The sequence below is a fragment of the Plectropomus leopardus genome, chromosome 1, assembly GCF_026936395.1.
Source record: "Plectropomus leopardus strain MGB_pleo_1.0 chromosome 1, ASM2693639v1, whole genome shotgun sequence".
NCBI lineage: Eukaryota > Metazoa > Chordata > Actinopteri > Perciformes > Serranidae > Plectropomus > Plectropomus leopardus.
The window spans coordinates 44,121,739-44,136,815 of record NC_142176.1 but is presented as its reverse complement, the minus strand read 5'-3'; the positions used below and the strand labels follow the sequence as shown (position 1 = coordinate 44,136,815).

The 15,077-nt window shown below is 38.4% G+C and overlaps 1 protein-coding gene across 4 annotated transcripts in view; it reads right to left on the bottom strand.

Annotated features, from left to right (window-relative positions):
- Window positions 1-15,077, bottom strand: part of large2 (LARGE xylosyl- and glucuronyltransferase 2) — a 151,605-nt gene that overhangs the window by 53,942 nt on the left and 82,586 nt on the right. The window contains exon 1 of one of the 4 annotated variants that reach the window (XM_042485219.2): window positions 11,333-11,567. The exons of the other annotated variants lie outside the window; for them this stretch is intronic. The gene's annotated coding sequence lies outside the window, so the exon portion shown is untranslated. Of the gene's footprint in view, window positions 1-11,332; window positions 11,568-15,077 lie in introns of those variants that run through there. 4 annotated transcript variants of the gene reach the window in all.

Below are 15,077 nucleotides of genomic sequence, written 5' to 3'. Positions count from 1 at the left end.
AAGCTGGTGCTCAAATTAAATTTCTTTTTCAGAAATAAATCCTGTTTCTCGCTTCAGTCAAGGAAACACTTGATTTCGGCAACATTTTTACCTTTGTTGGATTACGCTGATCTGCTTTTTATGAATGCACCTGATCATTAAAGAAATTGGACACTGTTTACCATTCTGCTTTACGTTTCATTACTGGCTGTGGGTACCGCGTACACCACTGTACATTGTACGCTGCTTTTAATTGGCCTTCTCTGTCTGTCCACAGGCTCTCACAATGGTTGGTTTTTATATAAGAGTCTACTTGGGGTGGTTCCCTCTTATTTATGTATATATATGTGTAAGAACCAGAATCAACATGGCCTGCGCTCTCACAGTATTCTCTTAATGACGGTCCCCAAGGTTTTCACAGAACTTGGCAAAAAAGCTTTTAAATTTGCCGCGCCCTCCACTTGGAATAACTTCCAGAAGGACCTAAAACTGTCTGAGCTGATCATTATGGGGGAATTTAAGTCACTTTTAAAAGGTCGAGAACATAGCACTATTGGTCAGTGTGACTAGTACTCCAATGATAACTGAAATCTGATGATTGCACTTTTTGCATTTTAACTGATGATTGTGCTCACTCTTTGTATTGTGTGATAGTTGTATTTATTTGGATAAATAAAGGATATGTATATATATATGTATATATATATATATATATATATATATATATAAGGTCCAGGCTGAGTTCTGGGATGTGGAGCTGTTTTGGCCTTTCAGGCTCTAACACACATAAACCCAGCGAGGATATAAAAGTGAGGGACAGTGCCACTAAAGAGGAGTTTAATAGGCAGCTTTTGTTGATTCTGCAGGAGCTGCACAAAATGCTTACACGTCTACACTCTAATTGTAGCCATAAAAACAAAAGACTCGCAAAGCCGGCATGTGAGAGGGAGGCTGTGGAGGGCTGTGGAGGACTGCGGCCTCTGCGGTCATCTAATCAGAGCTGAAAACAGCACTGGAGGGACGGCAGAGGCCGCGTGGGTTGCACCGGGGTGGAGGCACAACAAATAACTCTGTCTAATGGCTGTTATTGAAACTACAACACAGCAAAGGGAGAGAGACAGCACTCAGCACATTTCTAAACACTCTTAAAGTGAAGGTGGCGCTAAAATCCACAGTACTGTTTGGGAATATTTAAAGACCAGGACTGAGTTTACAGAGGACCACCAAAGCCATTATTGTTTATCGTCGTAGGAAACAAGTATATCTCAACCACACTCCTAGACACTCTGTCCAATAATTGTTTAAATCATTCAGTATGACTACATGATGTTAGAAGCGTCCAGTTATTAACAAAAACTGGACTTTTAAAATACATGTTAACATGTTAGTCTGACTGAATATATTGTGTATTAATATTAGTTTCTACTGTCATTGTATTTATTTTTTAACCAACATCAGTCCTAATTATAAATATCAAATGTATAAATTCTAGAATTTTAACCCTTTAAATGTCAGGTTTCTCTCCTGATCCCATTATGTTTTTAGATTTTCAATATACTACATGCTAAGTGGATTCTTTTTTTTTTTTTTTAAGATCACAGTCTGGGATATGTGAACGATTTGCAGAAACATTGATTATGACAGTGCACCTAGTGGAAATAGCATGTAGTTTCTCCAAAGGCCAAAGATGGTAAAAATAACATCATCTGGTGGAAAACAGTAAAAATCACAAATTCCAAGACATCTAGAAATAATGCAATGCATTTTTTATGCTTTGATGGCTGTGGGATCAAAAGTTGCAGCTTAAATGAGTTTGTTTGGCCTGTTTTTTGCACTTAACAGTATGAATGAAACAATTTAGTTTCCACAGTGTATTTTACTGTAGACTTAGTGTAAGAGCTGAGCTGGAAATTCCAAGATTAAACATAAATATACAATCTTGCCAGAATTTATGCCATACGCATGAACACAGCCAAAATGATCAAACAATGAAGAATAAAAAGCATGTAAAATGCACGAATCAATGGTGAGTTTGGTACTCTCGAATAGAAAAAGAGACAAATGTCATGATAAACAGATCATTTTTATGATTTCTGAGGTTGTACCTGTTGAGTCTCTCCCCACACTAAATCCTGTCAGTCCAGGCTGCAGGGGGAATATATGATAATGCATTTAATTGAACACACATTGAAAGCAGTGCTGTGGTCCGGTGGCCACATCCCCATTCTAACTGAAGGGCTTTTTAGAACCTGCCTAATCGCATAGGAGACAGTCCTGATTAAGGTAATAATCAGCAGGCGCTTCCTGCATTAGAGGATGGAGATAAGAGTGGAAACGGGTAATCAACTCCACTCGCTCTCTCTGTCGACCTGACTGACCCACGCACACACATGCACATGCGTGCACTAAACGAAGACAAGAACTGGTGAGAAATAAGTGTGTGTCTGTCATCCCGGCTTGACAGGATACACACAGCTTTACATCTCACTGACTTAATAGCTGATCTTGTTTTTTCCTCTGAATAACAAGGCCCAGCAGGAAGGTATCACATTAGTTTTTTGTTTTTTTTTATTGTGTTTTACATAGTCCACCTCCACAGAGAAGCGGTGGGCATTCTGATAAGCTGAAACATGTGTGTCAATGAGACAGAACAGCAGGTTATAGAGAGACTAATTCCCGCTTACATTTTAGCGTTAACTTGATACATCAGTTATCCCCATCCATCATAGATACAGCACTTAGAGTTGTTGTTGCTACATTTGTCAAGTACTTCATTATAAAAAGCACATGTGCATTTTAAACTGGTAACACAGATGTATACTTTTTTTTAAATAATGGGTCCTTGAATTCTCACACTTATGTCTATCCAGTAACGGTTGACAGACGGTAGGTGTCGCTGGCTGATGACAGGGGACAGCAGGGTTTGAAGCAAGTTAGTTAACCCTTAGGACCAGCTTTAAAATTACACCCAGTTGTATTGCTTTGCGCACAAAATGTGCTTTTCAAAAATCAAGCTTTAAAAAAATATTATACGTTAATTTTATTTTCAAGTTTGATTTTTTTTAACCAACATCAGTTCTAATTATGAATAACAAATATCCATTAATGTTCAGCTGTTATTTTCAATATAGCATATGCTAAGAAGATTATTTTTTATGCATTGTTATTTCTTGTGCATGAGTGCCATTGATGTATATATACATCATTCAAAAGCCAACACTTGAGTACTATTAAGTGTGTTTTCGGCGGCTGGCACAAGGGGGCGCTCTCATGCTCCCTGTGTGTAATTTTGGGGCTGCTGGGATTCATAGTCGTAGTACAAAATTCACAAAAATGCATTTTTCTCAGCTTTCTAGAAAAAAGTGGTATTTTTGATGAAACTAGCCTCTATTCAACATCAGATAAATCAAGAGTGGAACAAGGTGCAAACAAACACTTTTTCCATTGCGAAAAAGAGAGTTTCTTCTTTCATTTGAGCTATTCGGTGTTTTCAGAGTCTTTGTACTAAACATTCTGTGGGTCTTGAAAGATGACTCAAAATGGCCAGAAAAGCTGGCACAAGCCACTTTCCATTATATAATAGGGCTGGCACTCAGTGAGTTAATATATTATACATTAATATGATTGTCTGCTTTCATTGAGTTTATTTTTTAACCTCAGGCCTAATCAGAAATATCAAATATTCTTTATTTTCATAATTAATATCCTTTAAATGCCAGGATTTTGTCACGATCCCACTATGTTTTAAGATGAAAAACATAGTGGGATCTGTGGCTGTGAGATCAAAAATTGCAGTTTGAATGGGTTTCAAAAAAATTAGTAGTATCAAAAACTGAAGAATGAAAAGCGTGTAAAATGCATCACTGTGCGTAAAAAAGGCAAACTTCATGGTGAGTCTCAAAATGACTTGTTTTAAAAGGAACACTGTAAAAGGGTCTGAAACTTCTCTCCATCTAACCAGTGCCTGGACATCCCTCCTTCTCCCCAGTGAAACTCGGCTGTGTCTCTTTGCCTCTTGGGGCTTTTGCTCAAGCTACAGGCTGTACTTCTGCATTTTCACATTGCCTGCCAACCACCGCCAACCTGGCCACTGCCACGCACTCACAGTATACAGCTGTGGCACGCACAGTCCCTGAAGTCTGTATGTAGTTGCGGTGCACACAACCCAGATTAAGGACTAGTGGTTCAGTAGTTAGTTAACCAACAGTAAATAGTCAAACACAAACAGTAAAATTGGACTCACACCAGGCATTACTTAGCCAGTATCATACACAGATAACATACCCACACACTAGCAAACACAACAATCTAAACTATCAACCTGCTATAAACTCATGGAAAGATCAATACTGACTCACTCAGGATGAATCCACTGATCTAAGGTCTGCACACTGTCAAATGTTTTCCCATTAAGACCATTTTATTCTAAATAATCCCCATGAATCCAGAACACAGCTGTGACCTGATGGACTGACCTCAATAATAATTCAGCTTTGATCATGACCGGACATCGTGAGCATTGGAGCAGATATTAGGTCTAGTGGGAAGACAGCAAAATAAAGATAACAATTACTAAGCATTCTGTGCAGACAAACCAATATTTTTAACTCTTTTCTCATCATGTTCAGTATGAAAATCCCGCTCCTCTTTTCTGTTGATCACAATTCTTTGAGTTCTGACAGAGTTGAGTCTCAGTGCTAATGTGTGGAAAACAGCCTGCCGCCGCCTCCCAAGAAATTTCTGTTCTCCATCCTCTGCCCTCCAGTGCTGCTGTTTATCATGTTTCAGCATCTTCCTGCCCTATTTTTCCTCCTCACCCTCTGCTTCAGTACTCTGCTCTAATCTCAAGCCCTCCACTGTTGCTCTATCCCCCGACCATGAAAACCAACTCCTTCTCTGGAAAATGCTACATCCGTTACAGCTCGAAGAGACACATATAATGCTAAAACTGCAACAGTTCCTTGATGCAAACAGCAAAATGAAGTGCAAATGTATTTATTTTGTGTGTGTGGGTGTATGTAGTCTTTAATGTCTATGCATATGTAGGTACTGAGCATGTATGTTTGGTGTGTGAGCGTCAGTGTATGTGAATGTGGTTTTTTTTGTGTTTTTTTTTCCTTGGTTGCTTTTTACCTTCCACTATTCATTTTAATCTTTTATTCTTATTCTTACTGGGCTTCACTCAGGTAGGGTATATTGCATATACCTGTACAATGACAATAAAGTCACTCTGATTCTGAAAAGTTTTGAAAAAGAGAAATATGTAGTGATGGAATTTGAGACAAAACCAAAAGCAGAGCTTAGATGCAAACATCAAAATATTATTGAAATATTTTTTTTACATAATCCACGAGAGGAAAATTAGGTATAAACTGAAATTGAGCCCAAAAAATGTTTCTTCTTATTATAATCATCCTGAAATTATTAATGTTGATTGTAAACATTTTTTGATGAAGACATCTTAACTAAGAGATGCGGTTGGAAAGCTTTAGAAAAAAACAAACAGAAAACTAGTAAGAAGATGTTTTGTCAGCATTACTTTTTCAAACTACCCTTCCCAAAGTCAAAAATAAACTGTCGTAATAAATAATTGAAATTTATCTTGGGAATATGCAGCACTAAAGCAGAGTATCAGCCATTATGATAAAGGATGAGGTGCTGTCTGTGTCAAAGTCTAATTTTAAGCACTTATTACAAGCCTGGCGTTTATGGACCAATTCAGAAATGTGAGTCTGGAACCTTTCATTTATTTTCATTTTCCAAGGGCCGTTATCAAATGGAGTAGGTCAAAATGCTTCTGGATGTGTTTGGACAGACATATAAACCAATCAAAGCAATGAAACTTGATGTAGCACTGAACAACTGAAACGTGTACAGACTACGGCATGCAGAGATGAGCAATGATTGTTTAGCATCAATATGTCATCTTTATGTAAATAAGTGTGGCAATTTTGCCATCAAAAATAGTTCTTCAACAGAAAGTCCAACATCAGCTGCAGCCTGGTTGTTCTCCATGGCACAAAAAAACCAGCAAACACCCACTAACATCTGACTTTTTAATGTTATGGGACAACAATCTGCATTCACATATGGGTCAAGCAACTCTGCAGTAGTCACAGTATTTATCAGCCCTGGTTTAAAATAACCCCTGTTTTCACTGTCCTTTGTGCTGCTTTCTACTGTTTACTAACCTGTCCATGACCTTGAAAGTGACACATCAAAAAAAAAAAAAAAACACACACGCACACGCACAGGCATACTACCTCTCTGCTGTTGAGCCTTGTACACAGCTTTGCTCTACTGGCAATGGGCAAAGAGTCTATCACCTATTTAAATTTTTTTTTTTTACCCGTGTTTAAAAAACCTGCGTACATGCACTAATTCAGGTGGAAAAGGGGTATGAGCTAGGCGAATGGTGGCTGCAGGGTTGTAACAGTGTACTCACTGAAAATGACATCACCTATTTTGATTATTAAAGCGCGAAGTAGGCTGGGGCGGTATATATTTTTTCATACCTCACACCTTCATGGAATACAACCAGGGCATATGACAGTATCAGTTTATCTGGATTTCCATGACATTTTATTACTTAAGTCTTGTGCAAACTTTTTTGCATAAAGTCTGCACTGGTAGCCTAAATACAGCTTCCAGGAAATAATCATATACCAACACTTTGAGTCCAACTGATGAAAGCTCTCACCTTCTCCCACCAGCTTACGCGTTATCAAACTATTTGCCAGTGTTAAAATGTAAAACACTACATCCTTGAAAAGTATTACAAACTTCCCTGACTCTAGGTTTCAATAAATAATCCCAGACTTCATCTCCAAGTCTTTTGTCATCTCTGACAAAAAATGAAACAAAAATGAAATATGGGAGAGCAAAGAAAGAAAAAAAATTGTACACATTACATAGAGAGTTTCATCAGGCTTCCTCGCAGGTTAATTCGTCTGTGGCAGATGAACATACATATTTCATCACAGAGATTCAGCCGTCAAACATTACTCATCACTTGAACACTTCCTGTCCTCACTTGTTTTTTTTGTTCTGACAGTAGAGAGTTGCTGTAATAGGTCGACTGTAAGGTTCATCCTCCTCTTGTGATTTTAATTTGATTCCTAGGTCACCGCAGCGTGCTCGACTTAATCTGCTGTACTGTGGGGATGCCGGCCTGCTCTGTAAAGACACGTGTATTTCTTTGTGATTTATCAGAGTAAGCTGAGGTGGGATTAGTGGGTTTGTGACCGGGGACAACCTTTTCATTTCATTTCCCACCAGTCCCACAGACAAAGGCAAGAATTCACAATGATACACCGCTTTCTCTCTCTCTTCCTTTCTCTATTTGTCTCTTTCCTAAAGATGAACTGGACCACTTTTCTCATTTTACACTCTGTACACCACACAGGGTTTCACATTATCACTGCTGCTAACCACATACGTTTTCTCGTGCTGCGTTCACATGTCTTTCACATGCTTTAAAGCCTAGGTAACCAAAGCAAATTGGTTTGAGTTCTTTTAAAAGTGTAGCAATAAGCCACTCAGCAAGAGATGTTCCACAAATTGCAAGAAATAAGAAAAAGAAAAAGACCTGAAAATTTGTTTTGATAAAGGGAGGAAATAAAGTTAAAAAATAAAGTTAATAATTATAAAAAGGGAAAATGTCCAGAAAACTTTATTTATAATTATAAATATTAACTATTTTATCTATTATTATTATTATTATTATTATTATTATTATTATTATTACTATTATTTTTATTATATTTTTTATTTATTTTTCTTCTCTCTTTCTTGCTAAATTTTAGGTAATTTTCTTGTAGCTCTCCAGTAATGCTTCAGTTTCAAAGGGTTAATGTATTTCTGTCATCTTAACAATGCCATATATAACAGAGTACATTGCGAGCATTCTGTGTTATGCCATTTTTAGATGCAGCTGTGTATGTATATGTTTAAATGTGTATAACATTTACTATATGTATATAACATAGAGCCTTACAGCAGTGACCGGTTCAACATAGAATGTTTGCAGGTATCACATCATCTCCTTTATCCTAACTCATTGAGTGCCAGCCCTATTATATAATGGAAAGTGGCTTGTGCCAGCTTTTCTGGCCATTTTGAGTCGTTTTTCAAGAGCCACAGAATATTTTGTACAAAGACTCTGAAAACAGCTCAAATGAAAGAAGAAACTTTTTTTTTTGTCATGAAAAAAACGTCTGTCTGCACCTTGTTCTATTCTTGATTTATCTGAAGTTGAATAGAGGCTAGTTTCATCAAAAAGACCACTTTTTTTTTCTAGAAAGCTGAGAAAAACGCATTTTTGTGAAAGGGAGTCTGTCAAGCAAAACAGTGATTTGAATGTTATAATTTTGCCTTCACTGACATAAAAGACATCTGAAAATTGTATTACAAGTGTGTGTAAATGTGTAAATATGCAAAATACAGCACAATGCAACAAATCATGGCCCCAGTTCAGAGAGAGAAACCCCACAAAATAGAACCGGAGTCCTATTCCATTATTCCTACCTGCAGTATTCGGGCAACCCGGCCTGCTTTGAACACTCAAATTGTTTCAAAATAAGCACTTCGGACCCTGCGGGACACTCAGTCAAGAGCATGGGGGGGGGGGATCCATGAGAGTTTCTTCCAGCGTCCGCTGGCGAAACTTGACCCTGTCCGTTTTTTGGTGGGCACCTCATGCTTTGATCTACAGTCTTTTGTACTACAACTACGAATCCCAGCAGCCCCAAAATTACACACAGGGGGCATCAGAGCGCCCCCTTGTGCCAGCCGCCAATAACACATTTCGACGTATATATATACGTCAATGGCACTCAAGTGTTGGCTTTTGAATGACGTACATATCCATCAATGGCACTCAATGAGTTAAATCAATCAGAATGAATCATTCAGGGTCAAAAGGATTGACCACTAATCATGCAGACTGTGAATGCTAAGACTGCTTTCAGAGGCTTGTAAAATAATATTTCTGTAAGTAGTAAAAACATAAAAAGACACAAAGATTTCCATATTTTTACCAAATTCAGGCATGAAACATGATTAGAATAAAAACTTATTTGAATCAAATCATTTTGCTCCAGGGTTTCTTCTAACAAGTACATGATGTATGTTAATAATTAAGCTGTAATCTTCAGATGTCCTTGACATTCAGATTGTCCTTTCAGGGTGTAAAAAAAACAGTAAACCTAAAATGTATGATAGGATTTTGGAAGTTTCACATTTTGCCATATTTTGAGAAACAGTATGTTTAAAATATACATAGGGGAATATTTTTTTAATTGGAAAGTATTTTACTGATGGACAGATGTAAGTTTCGTAAAACGGGGCTGTCTATGCAGTAGAAAAATGCAGTCACTTTTGAAACTGGTGCTACATGACCAGAAGACAATGGAATGTGCCATTCAAATTTGTTCAAGAGGTATAAAAACTACAACACAACCAGAATGCCCTACGCCACACCAGACCAAGAAACACTCCCTGTGGCACCCACCACAGGGAGTGTTTCACATGTTGAAACACATGTTGCAATGGACTACTGCATCTACATATTACGCTCTAGGTATCCTTGTGCGTCTGCTGTTGATGCTGTTACTGTGATGTCAACAAAAGATCATGGTGGCATTACGCTGCATGTGATTATGTTTAGATCACAACAGCGTATGGCAATCAATGCTAAGACATCAATCAAAAGCACAAGCTGACAAGGATGGTCAGGTTTAGGCAAAAGAGTCACATGGTAAAGTGTAGAATAAAAACATCACATTCACACAGGTGAACACCAGACTCCTGCATGGAAGTCCAGGGTGTTGGAGCTATCCATTGCCCCTCCTTTCCACCCTTTAGGGACCTTTGCACTCCTAATATTACGTCATCACTGGCAGCATTTCAACGTGACGCCGTCCAGTGGTGTATCATGTGCACGCAACAGGTTCCGTCCGACTGAGTTTTCAACTGACTCCAACCATTCCCTAATCATGCTGGTGTGACAGGTTCCGTACAGCTGTCCAACTGCATTAAATAACACCACAAATGTTTCTGTCTTGCCACGCTCTCAGCTGATGATATCCAGCGACATTTATTGCAGACATGAAAGGTGTTTTTTTTCTGGTAGGGATGTTATGCCAAAATCACAGCAAAAGCGACAGTATTTGACAACTTAGAAATAAGAACAGGCTGGCCAAACAGTGTACTCGTTTCTAGAAACAATTTGAGGTAAGAAAAAGGAAATACAGTAACAAAATCTTGGTTAAAAGTTGATCAACACTGCTGAGTTTGATCAGTTTGAGAGAGAAAGAGAGAGAAACAGAGAGAGAGAGAGAGAGAGAGAGAGAGAGAGAGAGAGAGAAAGAAAGACAGAACCGCTTCTATACTCTTTATGTCCTAATGTTGAAGTACCTTGTGGTTTACAGCAACAACCCTAGAGCCAGCTCATATCAGCTGGATCAAGCATTTCACGTCATCCAGCAGGAAGTTTACCACAGTTCATTTTACGCATACTACCCAACTTTTTATAATACAGAGCTGGTTGAAAATTGCTACAGTATCCCTAGAACTACCTCTAAACCTCCACTTCAACGATTTTATTTGATTTGTGCTGCTCAAAGCTCAGTAGAAAGTCATGTTTTCAGTGGACTGAAAACCAGAGAAATATTCCCAATCAAATCTGGTGACTACCCAAAGTCAAGGGAACATTGTTCACATATGAGCTGTTGCTTTTGACTTTTTAAATATCACTGTTCAATGCTGTGTGCTCCACAAACTTAATTCCACTAACCTCCATAATATTGAGGTGAAGACAAATGTCTTAAAATCTGGACAAATTAAATCAAATTCGTCTGTGTGGACAGAAACCACAGGAGGTGAGGTAAAACAGCATGTCTGCTTGTAGAGACATCACAACATACATCAAGAAAACCACCTCCTTCTCCAGCACACTGAAGCAGGCAGGTGTAACAATGCCTTGCATCTCAAAGGCAAACAGATAAATAAAAGTCAGCAGTCACTTGAGAGATTAGAAAACTTGCTTTGATGAGTCAAAAGACAGAAAGCAAACAAGAAGCAAAGCTGAAAGAACAATTTGCACTACAAAAGCTATGCTCACAGCTCTGAATAGAATGTAGCTGTGCACCTCCTTCTCCTCAATACTCACATACACAGAAATAAATCCTTCTTCAATACCCTTTTACAGTGGTATTTTGCACCTGCTGGATGTTCAATTCAGCAGTGTCTTAAATCATACGACATGAATAGAATTACAATGCAGATGCATGCCAAACAAAACCCTGCAGGACATGGAAAAAGTGAGCCAGTAACCTTTGCCCTGTTGTCCTACCTGGATATTGCCTTTCCTGCATTCAGTGTGATCTAAATATGTAGTTACAAGTCCAAGTTCAGCTGCACAGAACAAGCTTTTCCTTCCTCTCCCCTCCTTCCTCCAAATCCTCCTCTTTCAGAACTCTCTAGCTCCGACAATAAACTCCAGAGCTCTTTTCTTTCTCTCAGCAGACTTTTGTCCTATTTCTTCAACCTCTGTCGCTGCTGCATGCCCTCCTTTCCTTCTCCCTGCCAGCTCTCCTCCCAGTGCTCCTCCTCCACTCTCCTTCTCCTCCTCCCCGTGTTCAAACACGCCATAAATTGCCTCCACCTCCGAGGGAATGGCTCTGATTTCAGCCCCCTCTCCAGGCTTTTTTCTGGAAAGAGTTCAGCTCCGTCAGACAGATGGGAGGAGAAAGGTGGAAAGGGAAGAAATAAAAGAAAGAAAATAGTGGTGTCGCCTTACATACTGTCAGGAATAATAGAGAGGAGTTTTGTCTTTTTTTTTTTTAAAAAAAGAAAGCTTTGGAGTCTTCAAGACAAAAAAAGAAGCGTTTGGATTTGGTTGCCTCCTGTGTGTAGGAAAGTTAGCAGATTTTTTTTTTAGCCATAGACAGATAAATGTCTCATCTGCTTCACACTGTGGAACCTGATCATCAGATTGTGCCATTTCGTTTCACCTCATTCATTCAGCATTCAACATGTTAGTCCAACTGAAATCCTACTAACTTGAATTTCTCAAAGTCAGACTATCAAAGCTAATGATAATGCAGCTTGGTATATACCCCTCAATCAGACCTGAACTGGCCGAGGTGTTCTGCAAATGCTCTATGGTCCCCATGCCGGGCTTTTACCTGCAAGTTGAATAGCATAAATATGTAGAAGAAAGCCAGGAAAAACAAAAGACGAAGAAGAAGGGAAGAAACCAAACAAGACGAAGGTTAACAGAGACATCGTTAACCCCTAATATCCGGATCAAGCCTTTGCCCTGAATGAGCAGACCTTGTTCAGAGCTAAAAGCACACAAGACTCCAATGCAAATTCAAAAAATGCACTGAATTAATATTGAATGATGCCATCAGCAGCAACATGCTCAAGCAACCAGAAGTGATTTTCATAGTAGTTTGTGATTTAATCAACTCATCATTCAACTCCAGAGATGTAGCAGGATCAAGGAAAAATTTGGTAACACTTTCTATGAAGACCACATCTATTATGCATTATGACGACACTCATAGTGAATTATAATGCATTCATAATGCTTTATGAATACACTCATAAACACACATATTGCTTACTGATGCACTATATAAATAGTCATAAACCATATAGATTTGACTTACAATGATTTATAAGTGGCAAGGGTCTCATGGGTGCTCTGACTTGTTATAAACTGGAGGTTGAATGCTGGGGCTTATAATGCATTATAAATATATATACTCACTTATTCACACATAAACAATTACCTGTAGTAAGGACTCAGAGTGTGATATAACAGTCCATGCTGTATCATAAGTTACCATTGTATGTGTTAACTAAAGTGAGGTGCATACTGATGCATTTATAATAATTAAGGCTTCATCATAATGTTTCATTGTAGGTGTTAAGTAAAGTGTAATCACTTTCATATATGTATAAGAATATATGCAACATCTTAAGTGATTAATGGGTACCATTCACTAGAATACTTTGAAAATACATTTAGAAGATTGAATTCTGACAATGTTTCAGAGAGTTTTTGTAGTTGGATTTCACAAAGACTGGGGATCTTGCAGTGTCAGAGGTGGACAAAAACTGTTTGTAGCCCTTGAAATCCACAGTGAGTATGCTATATGCTGTAGCTACCTATCTAGCGAACCACTGTCCCTATACCAAACAGGCTATCTGCAAGCTAAGTTAGCCACTGGGATGTTGACAATTAGCCTACAAGCTAAACATACATTTTAGCTGAAGATTGCTAGCTCCATTCATATACATGGATACATGATATGATTTTTGATTCTAGCAATTTTATGTTCAAACATGCATTTAGCTTGCAGGCTAATAGCAAACAATCTAGTAAATAATGTTAGTTCACAGGTAGACCCTACAGTGGTTAGCTGGTTAGCTTACAGCATACAGCATACTTATCGGGGATTTCAGGAGCTGCAGCAATCGCTGTCCACTTTTTTCTTCTCCACTCTAACAGAGTACAAAATCTGAAGCCATGTCAAAGAAGAAATCTTATTCCCTTCTTAGCTCCACGTTGTCCTCTTTTTCCACAGTCCAAGATAAATGTAGCTAAATATGCAAATGTAAACTGTTTAACTGACTGAAGAATAAAACCAGAGGCAACAAGTACTAGCAATTCACAGCACAGTAGCAGTGGCCTACTACCCAATCACAGCACAGTAGCAGTGGCCTACTAGCCAATCACAGCCCAGAAGGGCGGGAGCAGACGGAACATGCTTGCATTAAGGGGAAAAAAGTCTCGGTTCTGTTGTGGAAAAGGGAGGCAAAGTGGATTTGAGCAGAGATAAAGACTGTCTCTTTGACATGGCCTCCCATTTGTACCAATAAAGACAGGAGAAGAAAGAAGTGGACAGAGATTGAGCTCTGAAATCCCTGGTGAGTACGCTGCATGCTGTAAGTTAGCGAGCTAACCACTGCAGGGGACTCTGCAAGCAACTTTAGCTACTGGATTCAACTTAAGTTTGCTAGCTTCAAAATTCATATATCAAGTAATAATGTATTTTTGAACCAAGCAATCTTAAGCTAAATCATACGGTAAGCTTGTAGGCTAATAGAAAACATCCCAGTGGCTAATTTAACTTGCAAATATCCTGTTTGGTATGGGGATAGTGAATAGCTAGCTAGCTATACTAACTGTAGATTTCAAAGGCTGTTACAGTTTCTGTCTGCCTCTGACACTGCAAGATCCCCAGTCTTTATGAAATCTAATTCTGTGGCTAAAAGCTCTCTGACACATTGTCAGACTTCGGTCTTTTAAATGTATTTTCATAGTATTCTAGTGTATGGTAGGCATTAATCACTTATGATGCAGCATACATTGTTATAAATGCATGAAAATGATTACATTTTACTTAACACCTACAATGAAACATTATGATGAAGCAAACATTATTATAAATGCATCAATATGTACCTCACTTTAGTTAACACATACAATGATAACTTATGATACAGCATGGACTGTTATATTATACTATGAGTCCTTACTACAGTTGATTGTTGGTGTGTGAATAAGTGAGTATAGATATGTATAATGCATTATAAGCCCCAGCAATAAGCAATTAATTATTCTACCTTGAACCTTGTATCAACACATGGTGAGTGTTAGAGCAAGAACCACACATGGTGAAGTGCTGAAAAGTTATCCATGGTTTTACTGTTAAGTCATTTGGCAGTGTTTCACTGGCTCTTGGGGCTTTTGCTCCAACTGTAGGCAGTACCTCCGCATTTTTCGTGATGCCCGCCACTTCAAACACAAAGAGTTTAGGGCTGATCAAGAGACTAACTGGGGAATCTCTGATGTAATATGTATGTTCTGTGCCACAGACAGATTAACCTACAAGGAACCCAGAAGAAAACTCTCTGTGTAACGTGTACAGTTTTTCTATTTTAGGAAGTTTGAGTAAAGTGTAGCCTCAGAATATCCACATCAGGACCGCTGAATATCCCTCTCTACCTCTTAAACTTAGACTGAAATTTGACCAAACGTTAAAACTAGTCAGTGCTGTTCAAATATAAATCAAGATTATGTG